Source organism: Bombyx mandarina, chromosome 03, assembly GCF_030267445.1.
Source record: "Bombyx mandarina strain Sakado chromosome 03, ASM3026744v2".
Taxonomy (NCBI): Eukaryota; Metazoa; Arthropoda; class Insecta; order Lepidoptera; family Bombycidae; genus Bombyx; species Bombyx mandarina.
Window position 1 is genome coordinate 12,319,190 of NC_143210.1, and position 20,106 is coordinate 12,339,295.

The following is a 20,106-nucleotide window of genomic DNA, read 5'->3' on the forward strand; positions in this document are numbered from 1 at the left end:
CTGTAAACAAGTGAAAACTTTTTGCTTAAACCAAGTTTCGAAGCGGTCTGCGAGACTGCAGTGCAATCGGCGGGCCGTCGCGTGCTCACGTGCGCAGGGCGAGTGGCCGCCATACATTATACGTATTTTAAACGAATTTATTATAACTCTGTGAAATTGGAATCGTCTCAATAAAATTTCACGTCACGTTCGTCTTATTTGACGGAGCCGGGATGCTGTGACTTGAGAGGTAAGTTAGGTATATAGTTTAAAAAAAAAAACTTGGTCATGTTACTTTCTTTTTAAATATTCTGGTGGTGGTACCCAATGGCAACCACCTAATACCGGGTGAGCTGTGAGCTTGTCTGACTATATAGGACAATAAAAAACCTTCCGTCGCCTTCACGTCTTGAGCCCCGGTAACTATTAAAACGACTTGGGTTGTAGAAATGTTCATTTCCTAAAAAACAAATTAGCCAATTTGTTAAATTTACCAACAGCTATTGTCCGAATTCCTTTTCCAATTCTTAGTCGTCTATCTGTAACTAAAATGAAAAAAAAGAAGAATAGAGACCAGTAAATCACAGTACCTACCTACCTTCATGTTATAAAGCCGTCACGCTTGAAATTGCGGTATGCCCTTGTAAAAGTTCGTCCACATTTAAATAACCTAACTATAAACGCCAAAATATTAGTTACGTACCTAAATAAAAAAAGGGTATCTATCAAACAATGCGGGTGAATAAACCCCTAGACCCATAATATAGTTAATTGTATTGATTAGCATTAAAAGGTAGGTTAGATACTTATTAGAAATTAAACCGTAATTATTAATTGAAGAGCAGATATTGACAATGCTTGTCACGTTTTTTTTATAGTCTAGTGTTTGCACAGATGATAATGTATAGAATGCATTAAGTACATAATGTTAAAAGCTTATTAAATCCAGTACACAAAACTACACTACACACTAGAGTGATCTTTTTTCTTCTACCTATTCGCTTGTAGCCTAAGAGGCTATTAGGCTATTGGGCTTAAAAGTGAGGCCTTACAACTCATGTCTCAAGGTGGGTGGCGGCATTTACATTGTAGATGTATATTAGCTCCGATAACCATTTAATATCAGGTGGACCGCGAGCTCGTCCACCCATCCAAGCAATAAAAATAACAAATAAAAGACAGCTACGCCCGGCGGGTAGTAACGTTTTTTTTATTTTTTTTATTGCTCTTGTAAGCAGACGAGCGTACGGCCCACCTGACGGTGAGTGGTTACTGTCCCCCATGGACTTCAGGAATGCCAGGGGCAGAGCCAAGCCGCTGCCTACCATTAAGTACTTTCCACAAGCCTCGCTTGAAGAAGGACATGTCATAGCGCTCGGGAAACACCGTGGAGGGGAGCTCATTCCAAAGCCGGATGATACGTGGCAAAAAAGATCTCTGGAAACGATCTATATTTATGTATATTGAAACATATACACATTTCAAAGAGGAAAAAAAGATTTTTGTCGATGTGTGAATAATTCCATAACCCACCTCGTGTTAATTGGTTATCGGAACCCATATGCAAATTATAACCTGAATGGCGTCCCCTCTTTGAGGCATAACTTCGCAGATTCACTTGTAGTATGCTACGCGGTTCGTTCGCTCGACCCGTCTGTAGTAGTATACAACGCGCCCTAGTAGTAATTATGCAAATTAATATAATCAAAGTTCATTGGACTTAAACACTTGCGTCGCAAGAACTATTTACTATTTCTGTCTTTTATATGAATTAAATTTATAAATATCAATTAGATATCTTGAAAATTAAGTTCTGTAATCATAAACACTCAAGGTATTTATTGTTACGCCTTGGGGTTCAGGATAAATAACAATTCTACCGAATTACAACTTAACACTGTGTTTATTACTTAGAACATTTAAAACACTTCACAAACACTCAATTTGCTTCTTCCGCTTCGCTTCAGGTGACCCGTTCGCTGTTTCGCTTCGAGTAGTTCCGATTACTAGGTGCGTGCCATCTCTACAACGCTTTTATAGTTGATACGACATCCCTAGAATCGTCGAGAACATTCCTCACAAGTCGAGTACTTTCGATGTGCGTTTCCGCTATCTGACAATTAGTGGCGTTGTACTTCCCGAGCGTTCTAGATGCTATTGGATCTTCTATCCTCCTCCTTGCGTCGTATTCCTCATTGCTGAGGGTCGTGACCACCCTTTTGTATCACCTTCGCGCGCACGATCTTTCTCTATCCATTCTTGTCTCTGGCGGTGTGGAGGGCGTTGTGAAACGTGGAATCAAAAGCGGTGCGGATCTGGTCGGACTAACGTATTGGGCTGCGCCCCCGAGGTCTTTTCCCAGATCTTCTATATTCGTTCGGCTTTTCGGCGATAGATGGCATTACACTTACCGGCGTAACAGTATATAAATTGAAGCCTGCCTCCACAGTTTTTATAAACTCTGCCGCCTTTACTCCGGCGCTCTGAGATCGCATTGTATTAAGCTTATGATTTGATTTTCAGTAATAAATATAAATTATCATGTCTAAGTGGGTGCTATCACGGGTGAAGGATGAGTCAATTAATTCCACTAGAAGATTGAAACAATGAGGACGTTATTATAGATATTTTCCAATACAATTGACACTGTTTAAAGGTTCAAATATTACTTAATAGTATAGCTTTTTGTAATAACTATTTTTTCTGCCATAATGGCCTAGATGGGTAATTTTTTTGTCAGACTATCACGAGGCGTAAGCCTTTCGACAAACCAGTAACGTACAAACAGACGTACGTGGTGGGACCTCACTTTAAAACGCCAACCAAAGTCAATGTTAACATTGTTGTGGACTAGACCATGTATAAAATCTTCAATAATCATGTACCTAGTGAAAATTAAAATAATATGTTAAATTTGACGTTGGACATTTTAAAACTGGGGCCTAATAATTTAAAAAGCAAAAGTAGGTACCGTACCTATTTAGTTGAAATGTAACTCTTTTTCTTTTTTAAGTATAGCAATTACCTTCTTGCTATTCCATTATTGTCAGTGTATAAACGTTAGTTAGATAGTTTATAAACATCTGCAAATTATTAAAGAAATATTGAATTAAATAGGTACCTACATATATAAGTTCATTTATTTGAGACATTAATTGATGAGATGAAATTTAATGAACTGAAATTTCAGTAAAATGGTAACTATTTACTGCAAATTTACTTTGGGAGAACCCGAGGAGTCATGTTCAGCGCTGTGTTTTCCATATTTGTGTACCGTCACATATGCTAAACATTTAATAAAGCTAAGCTTAATTATTTCACGTTTAATCCTGTAAAAAAAACTAAATTATCAAAATAAGTTAAATTAAATTAAAAAAACAATTCACGAAATATCACTGCCGCGTTCCCGCTTAAAAGTTAAATCAAATTCTTTGAATGAAAAAGAAGTTCAAAGATGGCGGATACAAATTTTTGTTCTTTATTTTTAAATTGGCCTGTCCTAAAAACTTTGTTACCTTGGTTCTTAGTCATTACGATGTATCGTCGTACGTAAAATATCTAAGGAAACCTGAGCGATAGACATTGAACCTATGTCGATAAATACAGTAATGACCCTTTCATATACATTAATTTCTAAAAGTGCAATTTTTAAGCAATGTTCTCTCTTAATCTTGTATTATTATGTAGACTATGTTTGGGTTAGAATAAATACTTCACTTTTGTATCGGTTTGGATACTCTTGCGTAAAATGCACGACCTTGACTTTAACCAGTTGTACAAAGTATGAATTCTTGTCATCAATGGATTACGAAGATGATGTCATATTTAATATGCGATGGTTATCCGTTGTCATGTCCACAGTTAATAGACCAGTATGAGCGTTTCACTGACCATTATTGAGATCCGTGTGCTTAGTGCGAGTTTTTTAACGTTCTCGATAGCGTAAAAGTTAGCTCATATAGTATAGAATGGAATCGTTTGCCTACGTTTGCCGTTAGGGGCGCTATTCTAAAATTCCAACTGCATACAAAATTGGGATAACTTTTACGCTAGCGAGAACGTTAAAAAATTCGCACCAAGCACACCGGGCATGCATCGCCGAGTCTATCACTAAGAATTATATTGAAGCGCTTTATTGCGGTGTTAATGTACTTATCTTTATTTGATGCTACTACGGCAATGACCTCTCCTTGGGAGCCAAAGTAAGGGTGTGTAACATAGAAGGTAATCAAAATGGTCACGTAGGCATTTCAGATTTTCTTCGGCAAAAACTTGATTTACTTGCCTGAGAAGATCTCAAACGAAGGCCTGTGAGAGGCCAATGTCGGGAAATGCCAATTAACAAGCAGATCACGCGTCCCTAACGGAGATAGATAGGCTATACCAGGGGCTGCCAAACTTATTTTGTCTACCGGCCAGTTTGAGAATAAATTATTTTTAGCGTCCTCATTTTTTCACACACTTAAAAACCACTATAGGGAGAGCTCAGTTGGTGTCTAAGAGTCCTTCTAAATTGAATTACAAATCACCTCCCAAGCTTCTTCACAACGCTCCCATTTTTTTTCTGGGTCTGTTACTGCCCCCCTTTAGGTCTGCAGCGCCCACAAGGGGGCGTTATCGTCCACTTTGGGAAAGGCTGGGCTATACTCTCAGGACAAGCACATACATGTCCCAAGGCAAGCCTTGAACGATCGCGAAATACTGTTACAACCCTCTGCCCCAACTTAGGACTTTAAACAAAAAGAGGAGCCAATAACTGATATATTTTGTAGGCAGCGGCTTGGCTCTGCCCCTGGCATTGCTGAAGTCCATGGGCGACGGTAACCACTCACCATCAGGTGGGCCGTATGCTCGTCTGCCTACAAGGGCAATAAAAACAAAAAAAAATGTATATCTACTCGTTTGCATAAACTGCTGTTCATAGATAGACAGAGAAGCTTACAGCTGTGTTTTACCATGAACCAACATTAACAATTAACTAATTGGCAATTGGCTACCGGAGCCCATAGAAATCATTTCGTTAATGACGCCGCTCGCACGAAGTCTAAAATTTCAATTGTGATACTTAACAGCTGACCTAACTTGAAGGCTAGCATCAAGTATCATCAAAGTCGAAAATATGAATAATAAAAAACTAATACTTCTAGTATATAGATACCGTTAGTGTTATATAGTAGGTATATAGGTATCGTTAATTAATATAAATATTGCACCAATTGTATTATATCATAAGTGATTTAAATTGTATTTGCACGAATCAAATTGGATGTACTTGATATCGTCTTATTCACTAATATTTCAGGCAGACTGTGCTTAATTAGTGCATTAATTAGCGAAATCTTAACTATTCACTTTCAGAGTGCAGCGACGGCGAGAATGCAAACGGAATTCATTAAAAGTGTGATCAGACTTTCATCTTGTTAGCGCGGAATCCGCATGTAATAATAAATAAGTAACGGACGAAAATCACGAGTACAGGGAGGCAGTTACGAACAAGGCGATCTTGAACCGCTCGTTAAAAAAAAAAGATGTGTGGCACTCGGGGACTGCCGCGGTAAAGCTATTGCAAAGCATTTTTTATCAACTTATGCAATTACAATTAGACAATAATAATTTAATATTAAAACAATAATAAAAATAAGACCACGCTATATTTATAAACATTAACATTAACTGTCCCCTTCACACTCATAAGCTAGACCGCGTGAGAGAGAGATGGGCAGACTTTTCATGATGCTCATGCAGTGCGACGTCACGCCGCGCGCTTATTCACAAACACTACACCAGCGCAACGTGTGAATGTGTTGAACGCGAGCTACATAGTAGGCGTATTGGGAGTGTCAGTTTATTTTCGTTACGGAATTTCTTGATTCAGTCGCCGTGCTCAAGGCCCGCGATAGAAGCTATGCAATAGCTTAAAAGCCACTAAAGGAATCCTTGGTAAAATTAATTAAAGCAACACCATGGTACTTTTCTTGGATTTATGTACATTTGCGCATATACGCCAATTAATATTTTTAAATATTTTATCAAAGACTTGTACGCCATGACGCCGCGCCATGGGGGTCACAAGATGCACGCTTGGACTGAGAATGGTTTCTAATCTGGCGTTCGGCGTGTTAAAGATGTATGACGTTTTTAATCCAGCTTAATCCACGCCTGTTATAACAGCTCGGAAGCAGTGAACAGTTAAAAAAAACGCAACAACGACTTTCTACAAAGCAATTAGATGATTCGCACACGAAAGTGCACCGGAACAGTAACGCACACAGAGAATGTAATCGCTCTGTAAATTTATGACACTTTTTGTTTTTTTGCTAACGTTATATTATAATATTTATTTTCCTTGTCTTCGTAATTGTATGTAATTCAAGTTAATTTTAAGCACGGTCAGTATTATTTGCTTTAGAATTTAAATTTTTAATTGTTGGTTTGCTATGATGATAAATTTTATTTCGATCAAAAAACAATTACTTAAAAAATACTTCTGAAACTTGCCTCTTTTAATCGTATTCTACTTTTCGTAAGACTGCTCCATTACCGGGTACGGGTATATAATATCACCTATTGAATTACATTATAATAATAAGGAATTACAGCATTTTTATTATTATTATCATTACCTGTTTTAGCTGGAGCTATTACAATATTATTAACAGATCGAAACTTAAATACATAATTTTTTGATCCTGCTGGAGGAGGAGACCCAATTTTATATCAACATTTATTTTGATTTTTTGGACATCCTGAAGTTTTTACGTCTTTATTACGATAGATCAACGTCAATTTAGATATCGTGTCTTATCTATGTTGCCAATTTAGCTATAGGTTATAAAGGTTAAACACAACATAGATTAATAAATGGAAATGGGCTATTAGTTTAATAATAGAAGGTAGTCGAGGTGGCAACCCACTGGATCGTAAGTGGTCACTGTTGGGTGGACGAGCTCACGGCCTATCTGGTGTTAAGTGGTTACCGGAGCCCATAGACGTCTACAATGTAAATGCCGCCATTTACCTTGAGATATAAGTTCTAAGGTCTCAGTATAGTTACAACGGCTGCCCCACCCTTCAAACCGAAACGCATTACTGCTTCACGGCAGAAATAGGCAGGGTGATGGTACTTATCCTTCCGGTTACACAAATTATAATTTTGCGGGTTTGATTTTTATTACACGACTAGCTGACCCGGCAGACTTAGTAGTGCCTCAATCGATTAATAAAGACCTAAACTTTTGTATAAAATAAACTTACAAACAAAATGAATCCGTCCGACGGGGGACACATCAAAGGAAAAACAAAATTGTTATTTTTATTTAATTCCGAGCATTTTCATATTTATATCTAGGTACCTTTTAAACCTTCTCTGGACTTCCATAAATAATTCAAGACCAAAATTAGCCAAATCGGTCCAGTCGTTCTCGAGTTTTCGCGAGACTAACGAACAGAAATTCATTTTTATATATACAGAAGAAGAATATAGAAGATGTTTGATCCTTCACCGTCGAAGTCAATCGTGAACATTTGTTAAGTACGTATTATGAACCTTTCATACGTATACACACTTTCAAGTAAATTGAACATTTTGATGTTCCTGAAAATTATTAGATTATTAAACTAGCAGATACAGATCAAGCTAATACCTACCTGTTTTAAAAAGCGGCGGAGTGTATTTAGTAGTACCTACTTAGTATTTACGTATATATATTTAATTAATACGTATTTAGTTACCCTATGTTTAACAAGGCCATTTGTATTACCTGAGCGCAATTCATACAGTCTACATATCTCCTGTAACAAGACGAAGTCCTTGAGATTCTACCAAACAGGTCCTAAGTATGCGGGTGTGGTTACAGGCTAAGATTTTTATCGCCACATGGTTTTTTCTCACACAACCACACTCCGCTCATACACCTACTTAAATGCAACAGCACAGAGTAGTCTTATGTACTGTTTATAGCCTTATATACCTAATGATTATATATGCCTTATATGCCTTTAAGAATTCGATAGTGTTTAACCGAAAAGCATAGAATCGCAACGGCTCCAAAAAAGTCATTTTAAATCGTTAGAGTGCAATTAATTAGACGTCCAGTTTAAATTCATTTTTATATTTTGCGTAAGGTCAATTTGAGAATAAACAATGATTTACGTGAAAGGTTAGTTATAAATGAGTGCAGTTTTGGTGTCAGAAGATAGTGGGATGTGCGTCCTTCCGTCAGAGCTATAGCTGGCAGGATGATATTACATTCCTGTCTGGACTCACAGTCTGCTCCACCGCCAGTAATTACTTAAATAAAAATATTTAAGCAGTTTCAATTCTATTACAATACTAATTAAAGACCACTTTTGTAGAAAATCCTGGAGGTAGGGTATTCACGTCGAGAGCAATAGTCCAGTGCGGCTCATGTCAAGGTCGCGTTTTTTTTCTCCTACCCAAGCTGGTAAGCTACGACGGGTTATGCCAGCGTAACCGAGTGAGTAGGTAACGTGACTCTATCTTGGGGACGCTGCTAATACTAGCCTCTGCAAAAGCCGTGCTTCCGAGTGCTTCGTAGAGTCTACTACCGGATAGGAAACGCGACCCACTGAGAAAATCCAGCGAGAAACTCACTAGGGCTAGACGATCGCGATAGGTCACCACGTGCTTTGTATATGTGAAATGAAAATTAATATTATTATTATTGAACTAACCGACGCCGCGCCATTTGCAAAACGACAAAACCCGAATAACCAGTTCTGTATTGTCAGGTTTGTACAAAGAAAGTGGTTTTGCCGTTTTCGAAGATATTCACGTTACATCATACGAATCAAAAAACGTAATCGATTTTGTATTAATACGTATAATAATTTCATTATTAATCAAAATTAAATAATGATACCGCGTTATCAATAACATTTACAGTATTTTTTAGCGGAATCTGCTTTTTTCGTTCTAATACTTTTATTTTGCATTAAAACAGACTTTTTTATATGTACCGAGTGTCTACTATGCACAGGCGGTGTTCTGAACTTCAAATTAGTGTAACTTAAGATCATCAAACGGCCGTCTGGTGTAGTGGTAAGTGACATGGTCACTACGCAAGGGGGTCGCGGGTTCGAATCCCGCCAAGGGAAGATACTTGTATGATAAATATAAATGTCTTTTCCAGGGTTATGGATGTATATTAAATATATGTATGTGTATAATAAAAATCTTAAATTTATTTCCGTTATCTTGTACCTGTAACACAAGTTCTTTACGAACTTATCACGGGACCAGTTAACGTGGCGTGATTGTTAGTAAATATTTATATTTATATTTATTTAACTATCAAAAATAAATTGTCAGGCAACAATGAAATCAGTGAAACTTAGACGTTTCTCTAATCTAAATTACATAATATGTGACCTTCTTTCGCTATTTTGGATGGCGTTATGAGTTCAATTCGATACTGTGATTAAATAACATGTACCTAATTAATTATCTATATAGTTTACGAAAGATAGTTTGCGAAAACTGCAATTTTACGTATTGGAATACCTAAAAATAGCTATGGAGCACTTGTTAAAATTATGACTGCACATTTACGAAGTGGATTTTTAAAATGTAAAATAACAACATAAGAATAATCATGTGTAGTTACATATTGAATGAATGTTTATGTTTGTTTGTTCTTGGTGTCTTTAACGTTCGTTTTTTGTTACCTTTTTTTCATAGAATTATCAGCAACTTAGATTTATATTTGAATATTTACAGTACGGAGTTTACACTATAGTTTAAAGGTTCGATTTCGAATAATAATAATATACAAAAGTCGACGTGGTTAGTTTTTAAAATTACCTCCTGATAAGTGCTAGGCAGCAGGCTAGCTTTAGGCTAGCGAACCATTGTAGCATAATATTGAGAATTACAATTCATGTCTCGAGGTGGGTGGTGGGATTTACATACGCTGTTGATGTCCAGAGGCTCCGGTGGACATAAGGCGGGCTGTGAGCTCGTTCACCTGTCTTTTCTTCTCGCTTCGGTCTCCTCAATACTGAAGATCGTGACCTAAAGGATAAGACGTCTGGTGCATTCGTGTTGAGCGATGCACCGGTGTTCGAATCCCGCAGGCGGGTACCAATTTTTCTAATGAAATACGTACTCAACAAATGTTCACGATTCACTTCCACGGTGAAGGAATAACATCGTGTAATAAAAATGAAACCCGCAAAATTATAACCCCAAAATACTAAAGCGCCTTAACTATGCCGTGCGAATTTAAATATAATTCCTTCCTACAAATCACTTTCAAAATACCCGAACTAGATCGTTTCCCACGTAACAATTGCGCGTTCCGTTTCATTCTCCTCGACTGAGTTTACGTTAACTGTGCTGGCGACGGTAAGTCGCGTTTAAATACACGGTCTGAAAGCGTAATAGACAGTAATGTGGCACTAGCCAGCATTAGCATTCCGCTTGGTTCGATTCATGAACCCGTTTCTCAATAGACTCGGTTATTAACAAATTTGCAGAATGTACACATACATACATACATATTTAGTTTTCAAAGCGTTTAGTAGATCTGAATAAATAGATGCGTGCAAACCTTTTGCTTTATTACGTGGATGGAATATTTTTATTTATTTTATTGCTTAGTTGGGTGGACGAGCTCACAGCTCACCTGATGTTAAGTGGTTACTGGAGCCCATAGTTATCTACAACGTAAATGCGCCACCCACCTTGAGATATAAGTTGTAAGGTCTCAGTATAGTTACAACGGCTGCCCCACCCTTCAAACCGAAACGCATTACTGCTTCACGGCAGAAATAGGCAGGGCGGTGGTACCTACCCGCGCGGACTCACAACAGTTCCTACCACCAGTAATTACGCAAATTATAATTTTGCGGGTTTCACTTTTTATTACACGATGTTATTCCTTCACCGTGAAAGTCAATCGTGAACATTAAAATTTGTTGAGTACGTATTTCATGTTGAGTACGTATGTACATATATTGCAGATGGAAATTTAGTAAGAATTTCTTGTCCTGGTCCAATATATATTTCTGGCGCTTCATGCTTTCCGATTTTGCATCACGTCGTGATGTCCTCGGGCCCGTTCCCTTACTCAATGGCACAAAAAAAACTGAATGATCTAGTGCAAAATAAATTTCGACAAAATCGTTTCTACATTTTTTGTGTTCTACACTTCCTGTGATAAGAAGCAAAGAGGACACACGTATCTTACATACGCTATAAAAATACCCTACAGTCGAATATTAAAAACAAAATAATGGTCCACAAAATTTTTTACTTACATAGCCTAATACACTAATGTATTAGAAATACTTACTTATACATATAACTGGTAATAAATAAATGTATCAGTAGGTATTGGAATTACTAAAATGGGAAACCTAGTCGTGTGCAGACTTGAGTCGGCTGTTAGAACACTATTATGGTAATGTTGGCAAACAGGTTTATGAAATTCCGTAGTGTTTTGTAAGAAAATTGAGTTTAATATTTTGTATGCTGCACTTACAAGTTTCATTTTGAAGCACATTGGTAATTCACGTACAATAAATAATACTAAAGCAGTCGGGACATTAAGGTTTAATGGAGTCGATCTTATCGGATATGACGAAGCTAATATTAATGTTAGATTTATATATGCCATTTAACCCTTTTATAAATACATTTTTTATTTGGTATACTTATTAATTTTGTGATAGATGTAATCAAAATTATTATTACGATTTAATTTCCATTTTCTCGTAATCATATTAAATTCGATGTTTGGCTTTACAGTTTTAGCATTTGCGGACAAATGGACATTACAATTAGAATACTTAAATTATACGACTTAGTGTCAAGTTTCTGAATGCGAAACGACAGTAAACTAATAGAATTGTGGTTTATTATTTGTTGTTCGTATTCGCGGGATATTTTACTCTGAACACATATTATATATGTTATAATATAAACTAAAAGAGTAAACAACGCCAGGCACTACAAGATACAATCATCATCATCATCATCATTTCAGCCTATCGCCGTCCACTGCTGAACATAGGCCTCTCCAATAGATTTCCAGTGCGACCGGTCCATTGCCACCTGCATCCAACGAGACCCAGCGCTTTTTACTAGGTCGTCGGTCCATCTAGTAGGTGGCCGTCCCACACTGCGCTTGCCAGTACGTGGTCGCCACTCCAGGATCTTACATTAAGATACAAATTAAAACTAAAATTACGTTTTACAATCAACATAAATCGACGCGCGCGAATCTCGTAGCATGACGTCACGGGACACCTGCGCTTTCGGGAGCTCCGATCGCATCCGATGACGGCCGAGTGCGACCGAGTGTTGCACGCTACAGCCTAAAGTATCTAAACTGAAAACAATGATTTACCAAAGAAAAAATTGCAGTTTCCAAAAGTTAATTTGTGGTAAGACCACAATGAAACGATCAGCATCCGGCAGTTTCTGTGGCGTTTGCTTATAAAGTGCACATTTTCCATAGCACTTAAGTAAAACTTCTGTAACGTGCAGTTAATTTACGATAGTGATTTTTTTATTTATTGCTTAAATGGATGGACGAACTCACAGTCCACCTGGTGTTAAGTGGTTACTGGAGCCCATAGAAATCTATAACTTAAAATGCGCCACCCACCTTGAGATATAAGTTCTAAGGTCTCAAGTATAGTTACAACGGCTGCCCCACCCTTCAAACCGAAGGGCATTACTGCTTCACGGTAGAAACTAGGCGTTGTGGTGGTACCTACCCGTGCGGACTCACAAGAGGTCCTACCACCAGTAAAAAAGTTTTTTAGTATTACCGTGTCCAGAACAGCAAACATCCTCTTTAACTTGAGGCCGTTTCCAGAGCGGTTTGTGCACGTTACGACCTTTCAAACGTGTTTGAAACATGTCTCCTTTCTTACTTTTTACCACCACACCTCCCGCTATCGGAGCAGAGTTCATCTATATTAAAATATCTGGTGTATGTTTGTAATCAGGGACGTCTTAAACTAGGATGGGGCCCTTGGGCACACAAGAATTTGAGGCCCTTTTGGAAAGTAAAAACAGCGAATTATAATAACATTTTTTTACTGAGTATGAAACCATTTATTATAGGTAATCTAATACCGTATGATATAATATGTCATTAATGATATTAGAATAGGTACTGTTGGTTTTTTGGTTACGATTTCGATAACGGTTTCTTTCGGGATTTCTGTTAGCAAAATCTTCTATTATAGGCATAGCATATGCCTTGTAAATACCTTCTGACTACTGATTTGTGAAAAAAGTGTAATGTGCTCGACAAAAATGTTTTGAGAATAAACGTGTGAGAGAAATTGTCGGTCTTTCGGGGCCCCCTGAGAATGGGGGCCCTGCGCACGGGCCCCGTGTGCCCTTATGGTAAAGACGGTATTGTTTGTAATGTTGTACTTTGGGAGGTGTTAAAGGAAAACGTCTTCTTGCGTGTATTCCATTCTTAATAATCATCTTAATCCTAGCTTACAATTATGAAGAAGCCTATGTTTCTGGGTGGTCCGCCTTATTAGGGGGACATACGAGATTACACCTATTAACTATGTTATATACTAAATGCTATGCTAACACTATGCTATGCTATGCTATAATATATAAGTATACATACTTCACTAGAACCGTTCATCGACAGTGCGTTTCCAAAGATTTTTTCTGCTACGTACCATCCGGCTTGGGGAGGAACTTTCCTCCACGGTGTTTCCCGAGCGCTATGAAATTTCCTTCTTCAAACGAGGCTTGCGGAGAGTATTCAATGGAAGGCAGCGGCTTGGCTCTGTCCCTGGCATTGCTGACCTCCATGAGCGTCGGTAACCACATACCATCAGGTGGGCCGTATCCCCGTCTGCCTACATAGGCATTAAAAAAAGCACGTTTGAATTGCCTGCCCGTTTCGTATGCCCGTTTCTTTTGAAACATATAATAGCGAATCCCCTTGAACTATTGATGCATAAGTAGGTACATATAGGTATGTTACTAGCCAGTTGTTCCGAGTGCATCGACGCGTGTTTCCACAAATGTAAGGTCTCTACCAAGGCCTCTGCGGCAGACTGATTGTCACGCGACATGACGAGTTCTCTCTAAGGTATTTTAATTGAATTACTGTCACGGCTTATGCGCGCATCTTTGTTGATTTTATACCGGTTTCATCCTTTTGTAGTTTCTGTGTTATTTATTCATGTTATGTCTTGTAGTTGAGTAGTATCCTTTTATTTTGATCCTTTGTTTTGCAACAGTAATAATGTTGTTTCATGTGACTGACTTATATTTTTATAGGTACTGTTTTATTATTCATCTGATTATATTTATGAGTTTACGTGTTTATACCAGAAAAAATAATTGTTTGCTCGGGAAAAATATATGGGTTTAGATGTCATAATTGAATACGATTCGAAGACAATAGAATTAAATCTTATTTGGATCAGAGCGGAGTCAACATATTACATCGCTAGTCCTAAACACGTCATTTTGGATCCTCCTGATCCACTAACGGTGCTTTTAAGTACTCAAGTACCGGTCGCCGTTCTCATCGAATCCGTCGCTTGCGACAAAGGGTTCGGCGATTACATTAACATAAAACGTAAATATAGACACAGCCCACTGAGTTTCTCGCTGGATCTTCTCAGTGGGTCGCGTTTCCGATCCGATGGTAAATTCTGCGAAGCACGGTTCTTGCTAGGGCCAGTGCAAGCAAATTCACCAGGTTAGAGTCCCGTGAGTTCACCTACTCGCCCGGAGAATCTAATATAACCCCTCGAGGTTACTAGAAGAGGTAGGAAAAAACACACCGCTAACAGGTCGTTTTTTAACATGAACTCTGTGTCGTGCTAAAACGCATAGCGCGCACAGCTTCCCCTTCACTGGTCGCTCTGAACCGGCTCACCAAGTCTGGGTAGGGCTGAGCGTGAAATCTCTTCCTACCCTTAGTTCAACGATGACTGATCAGTGCGGAGGCAGAAGACAGCCCTTATATTCCGTCGCCTTCTTCCAAGAGATGATGATCTTCTTTGTCTCCACCTTACTTTTGTGGGGTCGGCAAAGCTAATTTTTCTATTCCATTCTCTTCTATCAGCCGTCAGCTAAGCACTCACTCCTCTCTCTCGCTCATATCGTCGTTCACACACTCCATCCATGTCTTCTTTGGTCAACCTTTTCCCTCTTTACCTTGCACTACAATCCATACATCTCCTAGTCACATGCGGGGATGCATCACATCTCTACGCAACACATGTCCATACCACGCTAACCGTCCGCTCTTTAGTTTGTCAATCACCGCGACTACTTTCCCACTTCCTCTGATATATGAGAGAAGGTTCCAGGAGATGATGATGATGACTGACAATAATAGTCTTGTTTTGCTTTATAGAACTCGTCACGTCACACACCAGCGAAGTTCGGTTGCTTCGACAACCCAACGTACGTGGTATGTGAACTCGCGAGCTCTGTCTACTGTCTCTGATTCTTACTCAAAGTATAGTTAAACAATATATTTTTATTTTTTATTCCTTAGATGGGTGGACGAGCTCACGGCCTACCTGGTGTTAAGTGGTTACCGGAGCCCATAGACATCTATAACATAAATGCCGCCACCCACCTTGAGATATAAGTTCTAAGATCTCAGTATAGTTCCAAAGTCTACGAAATGTTGATATTTTTATTGTTTTTTCGTTCACGACAGATTCGCTGACTGTTTCTATTACGGCCACGGAAGCGGTGTTGGTATATGCCGTTAGGTCTCCTTTGGAAGCGCTCGGGTAGCTGTTAGCAAATCCCACCCTCCTGGCTGAGCCTTTGCTCGCTCACCTGCCCTGCTAAAACTGGAAAGGCCTCCGGGCCACCAGTAACTTCTCAAACATAAACAAACAAACAATATATTTTAGTCCGATTTGAAAAATAATCGTTTTGATTCTATATACAAATTGCAGTGTCTATTTTTTATTTTATTTTTCACACACCGACAAGAGCCTGTACCTGTTTTTGAGTTTCGGAAACTGGGTCGCAACGTGTCCGATCATCAAACAATCTCAACTACGTTAGGGCTGTTAGTTTTGTTAAATTTCATAATTTGCAAAGTTATTGCTGAGTCAGTACGGAACATACATGTGTCTATAGACAGAGTCACACACTTTAATATATTTATATCGAGCGGTGGCAGGATATTTGGCTTAAGCGATATTTTTGCAACGTCGTTGTAACAAACTTTTTTTTTTTTTTTTGTTGCTTAGATGGGTGGATGTCCATAACCAGCAATTGACACCTATGCTGATTATGATAATAATAATCATTTAAAAAAAAAGTACTGACAAATCGAGTTTTTTTTATCAAAATTACATTATGCGCGAAAACTATGTCCTACTTTTTAATATTATTCTTATTTAACACTAGCTGAGTCCCGCGGTTATTGTCGTACTGCGGGTGACGCCGCGGGGCGAAGCTACTCTAAAAAAAGTAGCCTAAGTTACTCCTTATAATATCATCAACTACCTATCAGCGAAAGTCCCGTCAAATTCGGTCCAGCCGTTCTTGAAATTAGCCGAAACAAACAGACAGACAGACAAAATTAAAAAACAAATGTTATTTTGGTATATGTACTGTGTATGTATACACACGCATTTACACACGCATTACGTATTTTGTAAAAGTGGTTATTTTATTATTACAAACAGATACTCCAATTTTATTTATTTGTATAGATTTTCTCGTACTTAATTTGCCTTTCATACATTCCGCAATTTACGAATATAATTAAATATATATCAATACATGAAGTCCTATTTGTGGCAGCCCTATGTATCTCGGCGTGAGGTCGCGCATCGGGGCGCACTTCCAACATGATTAATATACGTTCCTCCATTATGTTACAGATTATAAAATGACTGTAATTGCGCATCCGCTTCCGCTTTGTTCTTTGACGCATAGATTTCGCAATTTGTTTTTTTTTTTACTATGTAGTAAATGTCAATCATAATCGTATTTAGAACATTGTTCATAATGTATTTTTTTTTGTGAATTGAATGTCGTTGATGGAAGGCGATGATAGTTTGTAACAAATAGGGGGCGTTAAGCTGTCGTGGGTTCTGTTTTGAAGAATGAGACAGCCGACACAAGACTTTCACCCCATGTGCCAAGGTTTCATTCATGGTGAGTAAGGTACCTAGCCATTCACGTGAGCTTGAATACACTTTTAAAATAAAAATACGTTCCTGTGCCTATTTCTGGAATTTCCTTTTTTCTATCGTATCTCCTCTTAGGTTTATTCACTTCAAATAAAATAATAATATAATCAAATCTAGCCATTCATTGGTCTTGTTTTTTAGGGTTAAGTCTTTTGTTTCACTCTTAGATATAACACTTGAATTTTGTTTTGTTAAAACGCAATATATGAACAATTCCTTAACTACAGTTCCATTTCAGTATGTCACCGATACTTCCTTTACGTTTAATCTGTCGTTAATAACAACAAATGTTTTTTAAAATTTCATTACATTTGTGTACTAAATAAGGTTCATTTTAGAATGTATTCTATTGGTTCCGACGCTTTTTCAAAATAAATGAGAAATACAAATACATTTTCAATTTTAGAACAAAAGTAGTACAAGTTATAACAGCCTGTATATGTATGTTGACACAAGTGTTACTTACCTCATAGGTATTTCAAGTTTATTTGTCTGTCTCGAAGAGCTATTTTCGCACTGTTTGTAATTGGCGCTTGAGTCGTTTTGTTAATTTCGGACGTGTTATCTGTATCTTCTGTCTCAGTTCTGTTTTGAGAAGGGAATTGCGTAAACAAAATATCTAATTATGATTGAATTAAATTTACATTTAACGTTCTTATCACACAATATAAAGTGCGTCAGATGATTAATTTACGACTTCCTTCTATTTTACAATTGACATCATAAACCTAGCTGTTATCAACTAAGCAATATACGGTCGAGAAAGCTGTTTCAATTCTGCAGTATTATATTATAATTTACGTCAGATGTTGTCATTTAGGTAGGATGCAGCCAGGCAGTTGTTCACAAAATAAGGCTGAACTGCAACTTCATACGTCATTTGGGGTTAAAATAAATGGCGAGATAACGTTATATCAAAAATTAATACACAACAATTTGCGACATGTCAAATCGTTGTATTTATATTATTATTACGCCGGTAAGAATAACGCCATCTTTCATCAAATAACAGAAATATCAAAATGCCCTATCGGTAAGTTTCTCAGTAATTGTCGTCTTGTCGTGTTAACTAGAAAATGAAGCGTTACCGAGATGACATGAAGGCAGTTAGTACTCGAAGCGAAACAACGAACGGATCACCTGAAGCGAAGCGGAAGAAGCGAATTGAGAATTTTAAAGTGTTCTAGTACTTAATAGTCTTAATTTGTACTTCGGTGAAAGTTTTATTTCTCTTCACTCGCAAAGCCACTGCCTTTGAAGCAGCCACCTCTCCTGGTAGTTAGAGGCAGGACTTTTCCTTCTGTTAGGAAGGAATAGGGAGCTAGCTGTTGGCTTTACTAACAACTACCCTCCAATCCAAAAAAAAAGTTTCGAAAGAGGATATTAACTGAGCTAATGCTCTAAGTGCGTTACCTGGATACATTTACAAGTTCAACGAACGTTTGTTGTTTTATCATTTCGATGTAATTTCACGATTGCTACCTTAATTTTTTTAATACAGTTCAGAAAATATTAACGATACGGTTTATTTGGTCAAAATCGATTGCACATTCTAGAAAACGCATACACGTACATAGAAAGTGCAAAGCGTTATTAAAGCACAACACAAATTCAAAAAGTGCATCGTAACGAGAAAATTTTGCATTGTTCGAAGCGAAAGTGTACTTACATCACGAAGTGTAATGTTAATTAAAATTAATTATCTGTACGTTCAATTTGTAGTCTGTGTATGTTGCTACAAGACACCTCTGTTCCGCCGCGAAAATATCGACATCTCTTGATTGCTCGTTTTAGAATTAAATAGACAATTTAATTATTCGATTGGTGCGATTTTTATTATCGGGCTGGCAACATAGCTTTTAAAGCCTCCGGGTATCACCATTATCCACACTTCTGCTATTATTATGATAAAAATAGTGAAATCATTGATTCTACTCAAAACAATTGTTTTTATGGATTCGTGATCGATTTCGCGCCGCTCTGGTGTTTAGTGAATACCACAGCCCATAGACATCTGTCGCATTAATACCGCTCCCATCTTGGGACAGAAGGTAAAAAATTTATTTGCATAATACATATATCAGTTGTCAAACCCTTCGAATCAAAATCTGTGACTGCTTTGGAGCAGAAATAGGAAAAATTGTGGTATCTATTCGCGTGGGCTTACAATACTGTGTGCTGATTGCGAGTTTTTTTATGTAGCGTTGCCGCTAGGGGCGCTGTTGCAACTCTGTTGCATTTAAGGAACGGGCAATGCTACAAATCTACAATAAACTATTATTCTTAAAATAGGTCGCTGACCTCATCCAAACCTACATGCCTAAAAATGTTTATATCGAAAATATGTATCTGTGTTGGATGTTTTTTGCTTTGTGTGCCTGTAAGATTATATCATATGACGGATCAAATTATAGTGGTACTTCATTCTAGCGCGTTATTTTAAAATGATAGGACAGACATGCTACTTCGGTAAATTACAGAGTGCGACCTGTTTATTAAAATCACTGAACATCCGAAAGATCTGTCAATTGTCACGCGATGACCTAGTTAGTTAATTTGCATATTTGTGATAATTCTCTTTAGTGCACAATCAATATGTATGAGTTTAACATTTTTTTGGTTAATTATTTTCTAGTGTAATAAAATTATTGTCTAGTTGCGTGCTTTAATTTTTGAGCTTAATATTATATCTGGTAGGTTATATTCAGTTTAAATATGTGTTTAGTCAGTTTTAGAAGGCGCTTACATTAGATATTTGTAAAATAACAAATATTCGAGTATTCAAAAACAAATTATACTTTACTTATAACAATTTTATACTGAGGTATGAATTAAAATTCTTTTCCCCGGCTGACAGTCAGATGATACCGTATTATAAAACACAAACACCCGTTGTGAATTAATGATTGCGTAACATAACTAATTTTACTTTCACTG

At 37.6% G+C, this 20,106-nt stretch overlaps 1 protein-coding gene across 2 annotated transcripts in view; it reads left to right on the forward strand.

Moving 5' to 3' along the window:
• Nucleotides 1–20,106, forward strand: part of LOC114242324 (SH2 domain-containing protein 4B) — an 80,997-nt gene continuing 60,891 nt past the window's right edge. The window contains exon 1 of one of the 2 annotated variants that reach the window (XM_089737930.1): nucleotides 1–229. The gene's annotated coding sequence lies outside the window, so the exon portion shown is untranslated. The remainder of the gene's footprint in view (nucleotides 230–20,106) is intronic. The other variant, XM_028173441.2, reaches the window with a different exon arrangement.